Source organism: Alligator mississippiensis, chromosome 4 (assembly GCF_030867095.1).
Source record: "Alligator mississippiensis isolate rAllMis1 chromosome 4, rAllMis1, whole genome shotgun sequence".
In the NCBI taxonomy this organism is placed as follows: Eukaryota; Metazoa; Chordata; order Crocodylia; family Alligatoridae; genus Alligator; species Alligator mississippiensis.
Genome location: NC_081827.1, coordinates 237,017,546 through 237,031,861, shown reverse-complemented (window position 1 = coordinate 237,031,861; position 14,316 = coordinate 237,017,546). Strand labels below are relative to the sequence as shown.

General features: G+C 40.0%; 1 protein-coding gene across 2 annotated transcripts in view; it reads left to right on the top strand.

The window, feature by feature from the left end:
* Positions 1–14,316, top strand: part of THSD7B (thrombospondin type 1 domain containing 7B) — a 680,297-nt gene that overhangs the window by 110,739 nt on the left and 555,242 nt on the right. The window lies entirely within an intron of this gene.

Sequence of the window (14,316 nt, the reverse complement as noted above, 5' to 3'; positions counted from 1 at the left end):
TCTATTCTGTTTTAAGGAAATGTTTGGGAAGGTATAGATGTTGCATTAATTTAGATGGAGTAAGTGAGCCCATGGAATCAAAAAGGTGTTAACATGATGACATGTCATTGTCAAACAAGAAGCAGTTAAATAAGGTTTAGGGCTGCTATTATGGCCTGTTTGATTTCATGGTGTACACACTACTTGGAAATCATGCCAGAGTATTCATTAGGATGCAGAAAAGAGAAAAGAAAAATAATAATAAAAAAGAAACAAATGATGCAAGACCAGACTTAATAATAAAAGTACCAATCTGTTTGCTAGAGAGAGAGAACATTATTGTATCAGGCAGTCCTTAGTGGGAAGAGTTAGTTCTGCTGCTGAATCTTGAGTTGATTTCTGAAAGAAGTAATTACTTTCTTGATGGACAGAAGGAGAGACTAGTAAAAGGTGGAGTAAATATGGATTTTGCTGATGTTTTTATACACAATGTCTGATCAATCACGAATGGATATTCTGAAACAGCAGGTTGGCCACAGCAGCTGTTATTTTGGACTGTGGTCCATTTTACTGGTCTGGGTTGCCATCTGGTTAACTTAGTCAAGTCTTCTAGGCCAGGGACAGAAATTACATGTAAACCAATGTAAGTGATCAGAAACCAGTTCAAATCTGTAACACGGCAGGGCTAAGTACAGACAGTGAAAAAGCCCGAGGCTGAATCGATTCAGTCTTCACAGGTTAATCAAAGCTGTGTAAATTGAACTGATAAGCAAGTGAACAGACATTCACTTTGGATTCTGGAAATGCAACCACATGCCTGCAGTGTCCCAGGCCAGAAGTTCGGGCATGTTAGAGTATGCCTCCCTGCTCGGCTGGAGCAGACTGTTTGTTTACTAGTCCACCCACCCTGCGAGGGGGAATTTGCAGGGGAGGTGCAAAACATCATGGGATGATGGGGCACTGAGTTGACTTGAATCTGGAGGGGATCTGGGCCAGAAGTTCAGTAAACCGATTTAACTTAAATCAGTTAAGTCTGATACTACATCCATCTAGGTTTATCTTCACTAGTTTTGGGCATTTTGAAAGTGGCTTATGTGCACTGAACTTCTGGGCTTGGGGCAGACATTACACACAAGCTGGTATCAGTGATCAGAAACCAGCTTATACTAACCTGTGAAGATTGAGTTGATTCAGTCTCAGACTTTTTCATGCCTTTCACTTAGCCTTATTGGTAGTTATGTACATGTAATATGATGTAGTTCAGGAATCTGTGGGCTCATAACTTTAATTGCTTTACTTTTATTTTTCTTAAATTTCAACTACAATGCAGTATTAACTTACCTTGAATATTTGTCACTTAGTGGGGTTTGCTTGTGTGCATATCCTGTTCATACTGATACTCTTACAGTACAGGAAATTACTTGAATTAATTTTGATCATTTTCTTAAAGTCACAATTTTTAACATAAAAGTTATACAGCAGGAAAATTCTCTTTTCACAGTAGAAAAGTAATGGATATACTCATGAGGTTCTCAATTGGATATTAAAAACATTTGTTTCATGCTAAAAGTGTATCAGTTGGGAGTCTCCTTGCCTAAACTCTAGTTTGAATGTCTTTATAAACAGGCCACATTTAAAGGTTGGGCTCTGTAGACCAAAATGAATTTTGATATAAGTGAGAATGGCTCCATTCAGTCCATGTAGCTGCAAATAACATCGGTTCTATATTTAAAAAAAAAATAAGAACCTGATAAATGTGGATTTCATGTAGATTATGATGTTCCCTTCTTTGAGCTATTCAAAAGATTTTAAATAGGTTGTACGCCAGATGCTGTCCTTGCACCTCCCTCCCTTTATTTAGAATCAATATTTTTTAGTTCTTAGTTTTAGAGAGGATACATTAATAGCAGTATGCTTTATCTTTTGCTTTCAAGATGCTGCTTTCCCCAAGCCCATTGTGTGACCACAAACCTACAGACAAAAGTAATAATTATACCAGTTAACCTTATCTGCGTGCTTAAATGACTACAGATCTTTAATGTATTAATTGCTGATGAAGAACTGTTAGTAATATAATTTTGAGAAAATTTAATTGCCTTTAAACTCTTGTAAATTAATATTGTTCACAACAATATTCAATATCCAATTAGTAATCTGAGTATTTTGTCATTTTAATTATCTTCTTCTCTTGCACAATCTGAAAAAATATGTAGAATTTCTTTAAAGGAGATATGGCTACTGTGTTGTTTTAACAATGAAAATTAAATTATTTTTTAACTATAAACAAAAAATACATGCCTTTATGGATTCCCACAAGGCAGTTTTTACCTCTTATTTTGCAAACTGTGACATGACACTTCAACTTAAAATATGTGAAAAATAAAGAAATACTTTTAGTGATTTGTAAACAATGAGACTAGTTAAATATGAATTTAAAATGGCTGAGGGAATTCACAGAGAAATGTTGCTTCAAAAATTATCCTTCATAGACAGCACTGAGTTGCTGGACCTGCAGGATGCAGCTTATTCCCACTAGGCATCACTGGCACTTGTGATGCCTACAGCTCCCCATATTACCCACATGTTTGTAGCAACATGTTCTCTCTCTGACTGTGCCTTGTATCTCAAAAGTATTTGTGAAAACGAGGGAAGAGATCTCAGAGATCCTCTTATGATATCCTGCCTCATCTGAAGCAGTTGTCCAAGGAAAGATATTCTTAGCATCTTTTCACCACATGGAAATAGTAGTGTTATTTAGAAAACAGTTCTCTAAATCTGTTTAAATGATCAGCCGACTTGGAAATGATCTTGTAAATAATCTGGAAAGAGAGAATTCCTCTCCTTATCAAGAGTCAAGGCTTGGCATCTCATTAATCCATCATTTCAAATTCCTTCTGTGAAACAGAGGGCATCTTCTACCATAATTCTCTCATGTATAGACATAATACTGTAGGCTAAATAATTTTCTCGAGACCAATTCATTTATAGAATGAAACGGTGAAATTCAAATTTTATTGAATTCAGGCAGAATTTTATCATTGACTTCACTAGACCAGGATTTCGTCTAATAGCCAAAATTCCTTAAAAAACGGAGCAAAATATTTGGCATCTGAAGGTTTTTTGCCCTGAATTTAGAGTGCACCTGAAAGATGAAGGCTCCGTCTTCACTGCCTTCAGCTCACACTAGAGGATGCCCCAGTGGGGCATAGAGTACTTACTTTCTGTATGTTAAACTCCAGATGGATTAATGTTGTGTTAGTGTAGGTGAATCTTCTTACTCAGTTTGACCTGGGAGAGTGGGGTTTTTTGTTTTTATTATAGGCCATTTTAATAGTATTATTCTAATGGGAGCAGTTGTTACAATATGTTTAAGGTTGAATAGCTTTCACCTGAATTTTACTTTTTGATCGCTCATAACTTTTTTCACTGTGTCAAGAACATAAGACTGGATTGTTGAATCCTGGGTCATAGGGACCAATACCCTGCTGTTGCAGACAACCGTGTAATATACTCCTGTTCAACAGATCATAAAACACTGTCTTAAAGCTAGTTATTTTGTTTCTCTTCCTCCCAACGCATATTCCGTCTAATTTCTACTCTAAATTTATTCATGGCTCTTATTTAGCACTACCATCATGTTATTGAGCCAACACTTTCCTTCTACTTAGATAGCTCTCTACCTGATGCTCACTTGCTGGTTGTATTTGCATCCTGAACAAGTCAAACCTTTATGGCAGCGTTCTCAACCTTTTTAGACTCAAGGGACCCCTTGGAAAATTCCAGCTCTTTGTTTTCATTCCTTTTTTGACTATAGAATAATAATATAGGGATTCTTTTGTTGCAGAGAATGCAGAAAGACCAGAGCAGGTGCACACAGTCCTGTTTGGAATCTCTGGGTTTCGCTTGTGAATCGTGTTGGCACACCCAACAGTGCCAGCATTGCATGGCACCCCATGATGCCCTTGGAAAGATCTGAAGGCTTTCCAGGGTGCCGTGGCATCCTTGTTGAGAATCACTGCTTTATGGTTTCTCTTTGTTTTACAGAAAGGATTTTAAATACTGGATTAATGAGATACCAAGCCTTGAATTCTGATAGTCCTTTTCAGGGAGAGGAACATTTCCTTTCCAGATTATTTGGAAGATCATTCATAAGTGTGCTGATCTCTTTACACATTCCAGTTTGAATTCATTTCTTCTGTAGATGGGCCAGCAAAATCATATACAGTATTCTAGCTGAGGACTTACCATTGCCTTTTATAATGATAATAATATTTTCTGATTTTTTTTTTAAACTGGAACGACCTTGCTTAATACATCTTTTGTCACCATATCACACTAGTAGCATTGTTTTCATATTTTTTTCTCAGCCTAGTGATGCATGTTTCATGAAAAGTTTAACTAAAAGTAGTTCAGCCGTTGACCTCTGTCTGTCTGTATAGTCATAGTTTGGCTATGTGTAAGCAATGAACCTGGAAAGGATACCAAATATGGCAGCATGCACCTGAATGCAGGGAATGATAAATAGAGAAAAACCAAGGACATATTGCCGTAGTTTTATCGGTTCCTTTTAAACTATCATAAAAGCACTTAAAACAGGAGCATTTACTTGTTAAAGAGTGTTAATCTGTGCTATGTACCCTCTAAATGTTTCACTCTCCAATTCAAGTGAGGGCTGTCTTTTGTCCCTTTCATTGAGGTCGTTTTAGGGAATTGTTAGTTTGCTCCAGGGAGATGAAACACTTTATTTTCATTCCTCCAGCTTTTCAGGATGGATAGTTCCCAGCCCTTCCCACTCCTTTTCTCCATGGACCAACTTTCAACCCTCCTGAGAAATGCTGCCCTAGGAGGTGGTGGTGGTCCCAAGCCAACACTCCTTCCTACCCCCAAGGGGTACAGGTGCAGCACACCCTGGCCGCTCTGAGCACTCTGCTTGCTTTAGCATCTCTGTGCACTCAGCTGCCTGGCAAGGACTGGTGCAAGGAGAGCAGTTAAATAAGCCGGTTAACCACTAATGAGTACAGGCAAGTGACTTTTAGCACTGGCAAACCATCTCACTCCCCAACTACCCCACCTCTCCCCACTGCTCCTGACCACTGCACCATGGTTCAGCTTCCCCTCTCCCACAGTATTCATTTAAACTAAACTGGTATTCATTTAGAAAAGGGTCTGTCAGTACCCACCTTACTCAACCCATGGAGTTAGCCTGCTGAGTTTCAGCTCTGCCCTGGCATGGCATGCAATGAGCCTGCTGGGTCTCAGCTCTGCCCTGAAGGTAATAATCCCCCGTCCTCTCCTATTCTGGGCTCTTCCTGGGCCCTAGGGCTTCTCCCATCTCCCCTTCCTGCCCCTGAAGCTCCTTCCCTGCCCCTTGAGACTCCCTGTCTCCCCTGTTTCCCCCTCCCCCGGGTTCCCCCTGGCCCTTGGGGCTCCCCCAGCAGTCATGGCTCAACCCCATCCCCCATGTCCCTTGGCTTATTTACACAGGTGGCACTGTCCTGGGGGAGCAGACAGAGAGGGGGAACCCAGCTGCCACTACCACCACCACTGCTGCCACTGGCCCACTGCTGCTCTCTGGGCTGAGCCTAAAGGCAGGTTTTTCTTCCATGCTTGCTCTGCTGGAGTTGCAGGTAAGCCAGGACCTACGGGGAGTGGGGGGGGGGAGAGTCACAGGGGTGGGCCCAATCTGAGCCAGTGTTGGGGGGGTGCAGTGCAGCAGATTTTATCTGGGCCAGTGGTGGGGGGGTAGGTTACATGGTGGGGAGGAGGGGTACTACCTACCATCCCATGCCAGCCCAGATTGGGCCTGCTGCACCTTCCCGCCCCCTCCCCCCCCCCCCCCCCCGATCAAGCCTGCTTTGCTGCCTCCCTTCCTCCCCACAACCAATCTGGATCAAATCTGCTGCACTGCCCACCCCTGTTGGCTCAGATTGGGCCCATTTTGCCACCCTTACACCTGACCATACTCCCAGTTTTGCCCCATTCCCCAAATCCCCACTCGCCACCCTCAAGCTGCTTCTGGCTTACCTGCAATTTCCAGCACTGTCCCAATGGAGCAAGCAGGGAAGAGGAATCTGTCCACTGCCTGTGCTGCTCTCTGGGCTGGATTCAGCTTGGAGAGCAGTAGTGGCCTGGTGGTGGCAGTGTCAGTGGCTGGGCAAGTGGGTTCTCCTTCTCTGCCTGGTGCCTCAGGACGGTGCTGGCAGTGCAGGTAAGCTAGGGGACATGGTGGGTGTGAACTGTGAGGGCTGGGGGGCAGAGGGACATCAGCTGGCTTGATCCAGGCCAGCGGACACTGGGGACCTAGGCAGGGGCTGGCAGACCTGATGCGACTGTGCCAGCCCCCAGCTGCCCGCAGTCTGGGCCACCTGCCCTACCCCTGAGAGCAGGCGTGGTGGGCAGGCACAGAGCCAGCTTAGCTTCTAGCCATACCCCTGTTTGCCAGGTGAGAGCAGTGCACATTACAGGCGTTATTAAGCCTTAAAGTGTGACTGCTCAAAGTACGTGGTCATTTTATAACCAATTAAAATTAGTATGTGCCAAGTGTAATGTGTAACAAGAGCCTCAGTCAAGAGATAAATAGAATAAAATGGTTAAAGGTAAGTGAAACCATGCAAGTGATACAATGCAGAAAGTTGTGGTGGTAGTAGTCATTTGTTTACAGCTTTTGCTGAAACAGTACAATAAATTGAATAATAAAAATTCTTAATAATAACATAGTTTTATAATTTAGCATTTTTTGGTTAAAATATACAATAAGATTATCTGTTATACCCATATACACAAAATTAAAACAGAAAATAGTATATGAGGGTATAATACTTGGTATATGAGGTTAAAAAAAAAAGATCAGATTAAGCAGTGGACAGTAAAACAAGACAGGAGAATTCTGCTTGATTTTGGCTCTTATTCTTTGGAGTATAGGACAGGCTCTTAATTGTTAGAAGCAAAATAATTTTTAATTCAGTAGCCCAATATTTAATTCTTTTCCATGACAACTGCAGATCTCATTAGAGTGAATTGTAGTTTAGTAATGGCCTCTTGTTGTTTATAATTTGAATTGCAGTTAGGTAGGTTTCTAGGCCAAAGAAATGCTTGATTAATCTCAAAAAGGTGTGGGGGGGGGGGGAAGGAAAGAGGGGGAGTTCAAGAAAGTCTTACTGCTGGCATGTCAATCTGCATGCTGACATTTCAGAAAGTTGTGGCAAGACTTCATTCTGACCTGTCACTGCTGTTGATCTGATGGATAGTAATCAAAGAAAAAAGTTGCACCTCTTTATGCTTTCATGTATTTATATCGGAGGAAAACTGAGGAAGACCAAAAATATGTCCAAAAAGAAAACACAAGAGATTACAACTTAATTTATGCTTTTAAGCATATCTTGAAGTAAATGTGACTCCTGTGTATATACAGTAAAGCATAATGCGTGTCAAACTTTTGTGGGAATGGGGTCCCAGCTTGTAAAGAGAGTTGTCTGCAATATTTTTGATGGTAGCAAAATTTTGATAAATATGAAATCTTTTGTGATGTCTTTTCCAAACAGCTAAAGCAAGGCTTAGAAAATTAAAGATGATGATGAAATTGTATTAAAAAGTCCACACCTTCACTAGCTAAAATTTATGATGGGCTTAGAGCAGGAGTTGATTATTGTAGTTTAGTGATAAATAAGCAAAAATAATTAGTTTGGGAGTAAGGAACAAATTGGGGGAGCATATGGTGAATGGAACAGTCATCTAGCAGACTGATCAGAAATACAGATTTTGGCTAATTATGAAAAAAAGAATTGAAGCCTTCAATCCAGTGCAAGCTGCAGAAAAAAGCAAATTAAATATATAAGAATGACTTGGCAGAGAAATCGCGCAAAGCAGGTGATCATAATAGTAAGTACCTAGTGGACTCCCGGGTGGATCTAGGAAGAATCTCCAGGAGGGAAATAGATAGGAGCTCTGAGACTAATGCTGGAGTTTGGGAGATGGAAGAACAAGTACACAAAATCATTTCTGACCCTAATTTTGCAGAAGTACTTGTTTCTTTTTAAAATATATATGGTATATCAATATAGGACTGGAAGGGATCTTTGAATTCAATCACCTGGTATCACAGCAAACTTCTTTCTCTTCACTTCATATGACTTGTTTCCTATTTTTTTCTTGATCTTGCTTTCCTACCTTCTTCCTGCCTATCCCCATTTCCCAGATGGTGTATTTGTTTCTTCTTTCTCCCATTCTTCTTATTCCATCTCTTTCTTCTACTTTCTCATATTCTTTCTCTTCCCCACTTACCTGACTCGCAAGTAATCAAGGAGACTTTAAGGTGACGTAATAGAAACTTTAATATTTACTCAGAGCATTATAGCTTTTTTAATTCTGCCAAGTGATCTGCCTTTCTTCCCACTTTCCTGTGCCTATTCTTAGCCAGCTCTCCATCCTTACCACCTTTCAGCTCTTCCAATAATCATTTTGTGCTTTAGTCTGTTCAAGCATTAAAAAATTACTCCATGATTCCAGATGCTTGTATTACTTCTCTTCAAAACTCTTTGTAATGTTGGTAGAGAGAAGTTTTTTTGGCAAGACATTCCCAGAATGAATGGTTATATTTCAACCTCAGCGAGTCCAGACCATAAAGCTAGTCTAGGCATTTTTGAAAGAATAGTGTTTCTGCTTCAGGATGCAGTGTGCCAGGCTGTTGCTACCTCCATCTGCACTCTAGTTGATATCCTGATGGTTACACTGCACAGCTGGGTGCTGTGCCACACAAGAAGCCTGCATGCCTTCTGCATGATTAATCCTCATGTATAAATGCTTACTGGAGTATTTTTGGTGGTCACAGAGGTGAGGCTAGATTTATTACTAACTGAGAGAACTTATAGTAAATGGGGAATTTAGACTGACTTATTGAGCATATTATTTTCTGAGAAAGTTGACACAAAAAATAGTAACAGGTGGAAGCATCTAAATTTATTCCTGGAGTAGTAGGGAATTATAAAGTATGGCCAAAGAAACCTGAGGGTGGGAGAGGTGTGGTAAACTGATTTTTTCCCTCTTGTTCCTGAGGCTGGCTGTCCGTAGGAGCTATTTAATTACTCTGCACCCTTGCATTTTGTACTCTCCTCAAGTAGCTGTTCTAAGCCAATCAGTATGCAAGTATATATGCACAAGGAAGAAAGATCAGTCATGGAATAACTAAAGTATTTTCATCCATTTTCATTTTGTATGCTTGAAAATAATGTATTAGGTGTACAGTAGAAACCAGGAAGCCGAACTAGACCATAGAGGTTGCTTGCTTATCTAAATAGTGAAAACTTGTTGCATGTATAATTCTTTGCTACTACACTTGTGAAGCAACTTCAATAATTCTTTTACACAAAATCTTCACAAATGCCTCTGACCAACATTAAGTAGGAAATAAGTGGTGTTTTAAACTAGATTACATAGGAGATTCTCACACTAATCTTTTAATATCCCACTTCCCTCCCTTACAATAATAGGTTTGGAGAATAGGGCTTTTTTCTTGGTACAGGGAAAACTATGTTAGCCATCTTATCCTTTTCTTTTCTTTATAGTTTCTATGGGAACAGAACTGTGGGTCATGCAGGAAAATCTGTGAAAGTGGTTTCTTATAAATTGCTCATTTTTTAAAAAATGGTAGCTTATTATTGGAATTGTAGTACTTTTCATTCAACTTTGTTGGATTTCATTGTTGTACATATTTCACTTACAAAAGAAGCACAATGAGCGGTAAGAAAAACAGATGGAGATGTTTTTGTACTTTTTCCTTGGGGTTAATATTTTTTTAATTGAATGCAGCTGTTGGAAAGATTTCTATTGCTAGGTGTATGAGCACAACATTAAAAATGGATGGTCATATATTCTGCCTGTTTCAGTGGAGTGTTAGACTTAATTACTCTGCTGCACTTGTTCAGAACCCCATAGTATTTTTTAATAATTATATCTTCAGTTAGCTTGAGCAAGAGTTTCACTCAGCCATTTAATTGAACTATTTCAGTATGTTGGGGTAATCATTTCCTAATCCAACTGCCAACTACTTAGAATAGAGAATTAGTGGGGACATGCATATAAAAGCAGATTATTACAAATCCCTCAAATACACAAGAATATTTTCTATGCTTAGATAATATGGTTCATATATTTTAGGGGCCATTAGTTGCTAGGTGGACTTCCCCACGGATCTTTAGAATTTCCCTAGGTTTTTTAATATAGCTGAAATAGTCACGTTGCCTTTGAAATAAATGGAAGTGTTGCCATTGACATGAATTTGAGCTGTATTAGATTAAAAATGGGAGGGAGAAAGGGGAAAGCTTGGTAGCTTAACACTTGTTTGTCGCAGCTGTACTGTGCGTCTTAACTGTGCTCACCTAATAAGCTTGCCTGGGTTGCTGCTTAACTTTGGAGGACCAAATATTGTCATCTTTAATTTTCATATGTAATTCCTACTAGTGTCAAAGGGAGTGACTGACCTGAATCTAAGCACAGTGTCCTTAATGTACATTACATGGTTTTCAGTCCATTGTCTGCCAGTTCTTCCTGATGTAGCACTTCACAGGGTCTCTGAAAGAAAGAACTGAAAAGTTGATGGTTAAATGCATCCAGGAGGTGTCATACTTTAATGTGTGAATGATTTAGGATTATGTTATTAAATTTAGAAAAGCATGATAAAAACCACATTACTGCAGTTCTAAATATATTGGTTGTGTATGCTGGGGGATCATTAGTAGATGGTTGCTGAAGTATAGACTCCTTTTGTGTGGCATGTCCTGGAAGGCTAGCCATGAAAAATCACTTTTCAAATTAGAACTTAATAAAAACTTTCCTGCTCTGAACACTAAGCCCTACTCCCTGTGCGATTAGTGGTTTCATTTCTTTCTCAGCAGTTGGGTAATGATTATGGCTCCAGATGCTGCGGGAGTGATAAAGAGATTGATTAATTTCACTTGAAAGGGCATATGTTCAAAGAGAATCCAATCGGAACACCACGAATGAGGATCTGACATCCTTGCAGCACAAAGGCTTACACGACTTGGTACCCAACTGTTACTGAGAAAAGCACCAGCAAGGCAGTGCTATTTATCTAGTCAACATATTAAACATTTGGTTTCTTCCATTTGTTGCAGAAAATCTGTGCCTCTCTTTTCTTTTACAGTGACTTTTCTTTAAAAACTACTTTGTGTCTGTTACAAAGCAATGTCATAAACATTTCCCTTAACTGCAAACTTTAAATTGGGATTCATGCCAATATAGGCTAAGTAACTGTAAACACATACTGAATTCAATTTACATACTAGAGTGTATTTCTTGCAATGAAATGTTGATCAAAAAGTATGTATTAGTGGCCAACAGCTGTAATTATTCCAGTTTAATTTAATTTGCAATAATAACCCCAAATTTATTGCATCTCAATGAATGCTTGACATTTTACAGCATTGCATTTGTAAAATAGTTAAATGATTCAGTGTGTAAAGTGCATCCTTTTTATTAGAAATCTTGAATTGACTCTATTAGGAAAATTGTGATTCATTACACCACAATAGGTAATTAAAATGCAGTGCAATCATGGTATTTATATGGCTGGTAGTGACAGCCATATGATAAAATACAGATGCATGGGATATCTGGTATTTATCCTGCTCTTTAAATCATCTCACCTGTCCTTGGTCCACTAATCTCCCTCCTGTTGGATTTATTTCAGCGCCTTATATATCCAACAACTATGTTTTCAACTCAGCCTACAAGAAAAATATTTTTCTATTTCTTCCAGATGTAAAATATCCCTCCCCACAAGTTTCACCAATAAAAGGTAATAACAAATTCTGTACTAGTCACAGGTTTAAGGTCCCAGGTCTTTTAACCTGTTAGATATGGGATTTTCTACAAATGCTTTCTATGAAGACAGACTACTTGTTTGTAGTCCCTGGTGGTGCTGATATCAAACTTTAGAGTGAATGCACTTATGCACGGAAAAGCTATTTTAAAGGTTATTAAAATGGATTTATTACATATTTTTGTCCCTTTGAGATCTGTGCAGATAGACTTATGATACAAAATCTGAATTACTTCATAGTTAAAGCATTGTAATAAAATAGTCATGATAAGAACTTTGAAACATTCCAAACATTTCTAGAACAATTTTTGTTGAATGTGTCTTAAGTACAATGTATGACAGATACGTTATTTATGCACATTTTTTACAGTCGTTCCTTCCATATGATCTGTATAACATGTTTAAATATTGCTGCTTGTTGTGAACTCATGCTGAAATACTGTATTCCAATAAAATGTTTATATTACCGTTCATTGGCATTGGAAGTAATACACAGTAACATACTACTCCAATAATATAACAGTACAGGATTTCTAGTCAAACTTAATTTAGCACTCTTACCATTTAAGTGGCATTAGATATTTATTAGCACAACTTTACTTTAATTTAAACGAATTCTATAACTAAACCTTTGATTCTATAAAAGCATGTGCCTATATTTGACTTTGCACACACTTATCAGCAGTCTGACCTCAGCTGGATGGCTCAAACAGTGTAAAGTTAAGCATGCAATTAGTCATTACAGGTTTGGGCTCTAAACATCGTTCCACTACCTGCAGTAGTGAAATTGATTTTCAAAAGCTATGAATATAAAACCTTAAGATACCTTATTTGAGGGATAGTAACCCATCTGAACACTAATCACTGTTGATTAAAACTTTTCTGCAAAGCGAACGTGATCTATTTACCTTTATAGTTCTTTTTTTCAAAGAAAGGTTAATGCTAAGAATGTTTTTGTTTCAGACTTTATCTAAAAACAACAAACCAACATATTATATCCAAAGTACATTTATGCTGCTTAAAGTGACATTGAAATTAAATTTCCTGTTATTTTTTTGGCAAGGAATTGAATGTAGTAAAGAATTTGGGAGCTGAAGTACAAGACTGTGTTTTATATCTCACAAATAGATGTTAATTTCTTTGTAGCAGCAGAAAAGGAAACTTATTTCAACTCAGGGCTGGGCAAAATACAGCCTGCGGGCCAGATCTGGCCTACCGTTTGATTGTACATGGCTCGCGGCTGCCCGTGTGGTCGTCTGCATGGGGCTGAGCCCTGCCTGAGGCAGCCAGCACCATGCTTTGGCCCACACCTGCCCTGCACCTGCTGATGCCACTGCTCTGGCCCCTGCCCTGGCCAGCACATGCAGCTTCCCGGTGGGGCTACTCCCACCCCTGCTGCAGCCACCCAGGTACTGCTTAGCTCCCACAACCTCCAGTGACTCCTCCTCTTCCTATCACTGCTGTACTGCTCCAGGCAGCACGGGGAGGTGGTGGCATGTGGGGGTAATCTGCAGCCGGGTAGCTCCTGCCCCAGCACGCAGGGCTCCAGCTTCAGCTTCCAGCCACCTTCTACCCACTCTGCCTGCCTGGCATGATGAGCAGACACATGTGGGTGGCCAAGCGGGTAGAAGTTAGCCCACCCAGGAAGCTGTATTTGCTGGCTAGGGCTGGGGCCAGGGTTGCAGTGGTGCCATCAGCATGCCGCAGCATGGAGTGGCCTGCCCTGGACAGGAGTGGGCAGGCTCGGTCCCATGTGGAGCACTACGAGGACAGGTGTGGATCAGACTGGGGTGGGGGAAGTACAGACTGCACCTTCACTGCACTGCCTGAGTGAGCTCTTCTGCATGCGCCCTTTGCCTCTCCCTGCTTCCCTCCCCCACCCTTGCTGGTTCCCAGGACCCTGGTGTGCTGGCAGCCCCCCACCCACACATGCACCCCCCCACATCCCACCACGCGCTTCCCCCACCCTCCCGTACACACAATATACAAGAGTAAGACTTTATTTTGAGCTATTATGCAATCGCCTCTGTATACACTAGTCAAAAAATACATCAGAACAAAAAATATTTTTTGAACTAAAATATTATAGTTGGCTTCTTTTTTAATATACAATTTGTTTTTGTTTTATCTATAATGTGTTAAAATGATACCTTCTGAATGATGTTGTGTGTGCGGCCCTCGACAGCTCACCAAAACTCGTTAAGTGGCCTGCTAGCGAAAATAATTGCCCACTCCTGTTTTAACTGCAGCATGTTGAAAAGGTTTGAGAGGGGCATATGAGTTTGGGTGATCAGAGGAAATGATTACAGTAATGTTACTGTGGCCTGAGGGTCTTATAAAGTATACTACTTATAACTGGCTTTTTCTTTCAGACAAATGAGCTTTTCCTGCTCAAAACACTGTACATCTACAGTAGATGGTAGAAATTAGCATTGCTCCTTTTCTTTAATTTTTCAAAGATATCACAGTAGCACATTTATATTAAGGACAGACTAGAAAAT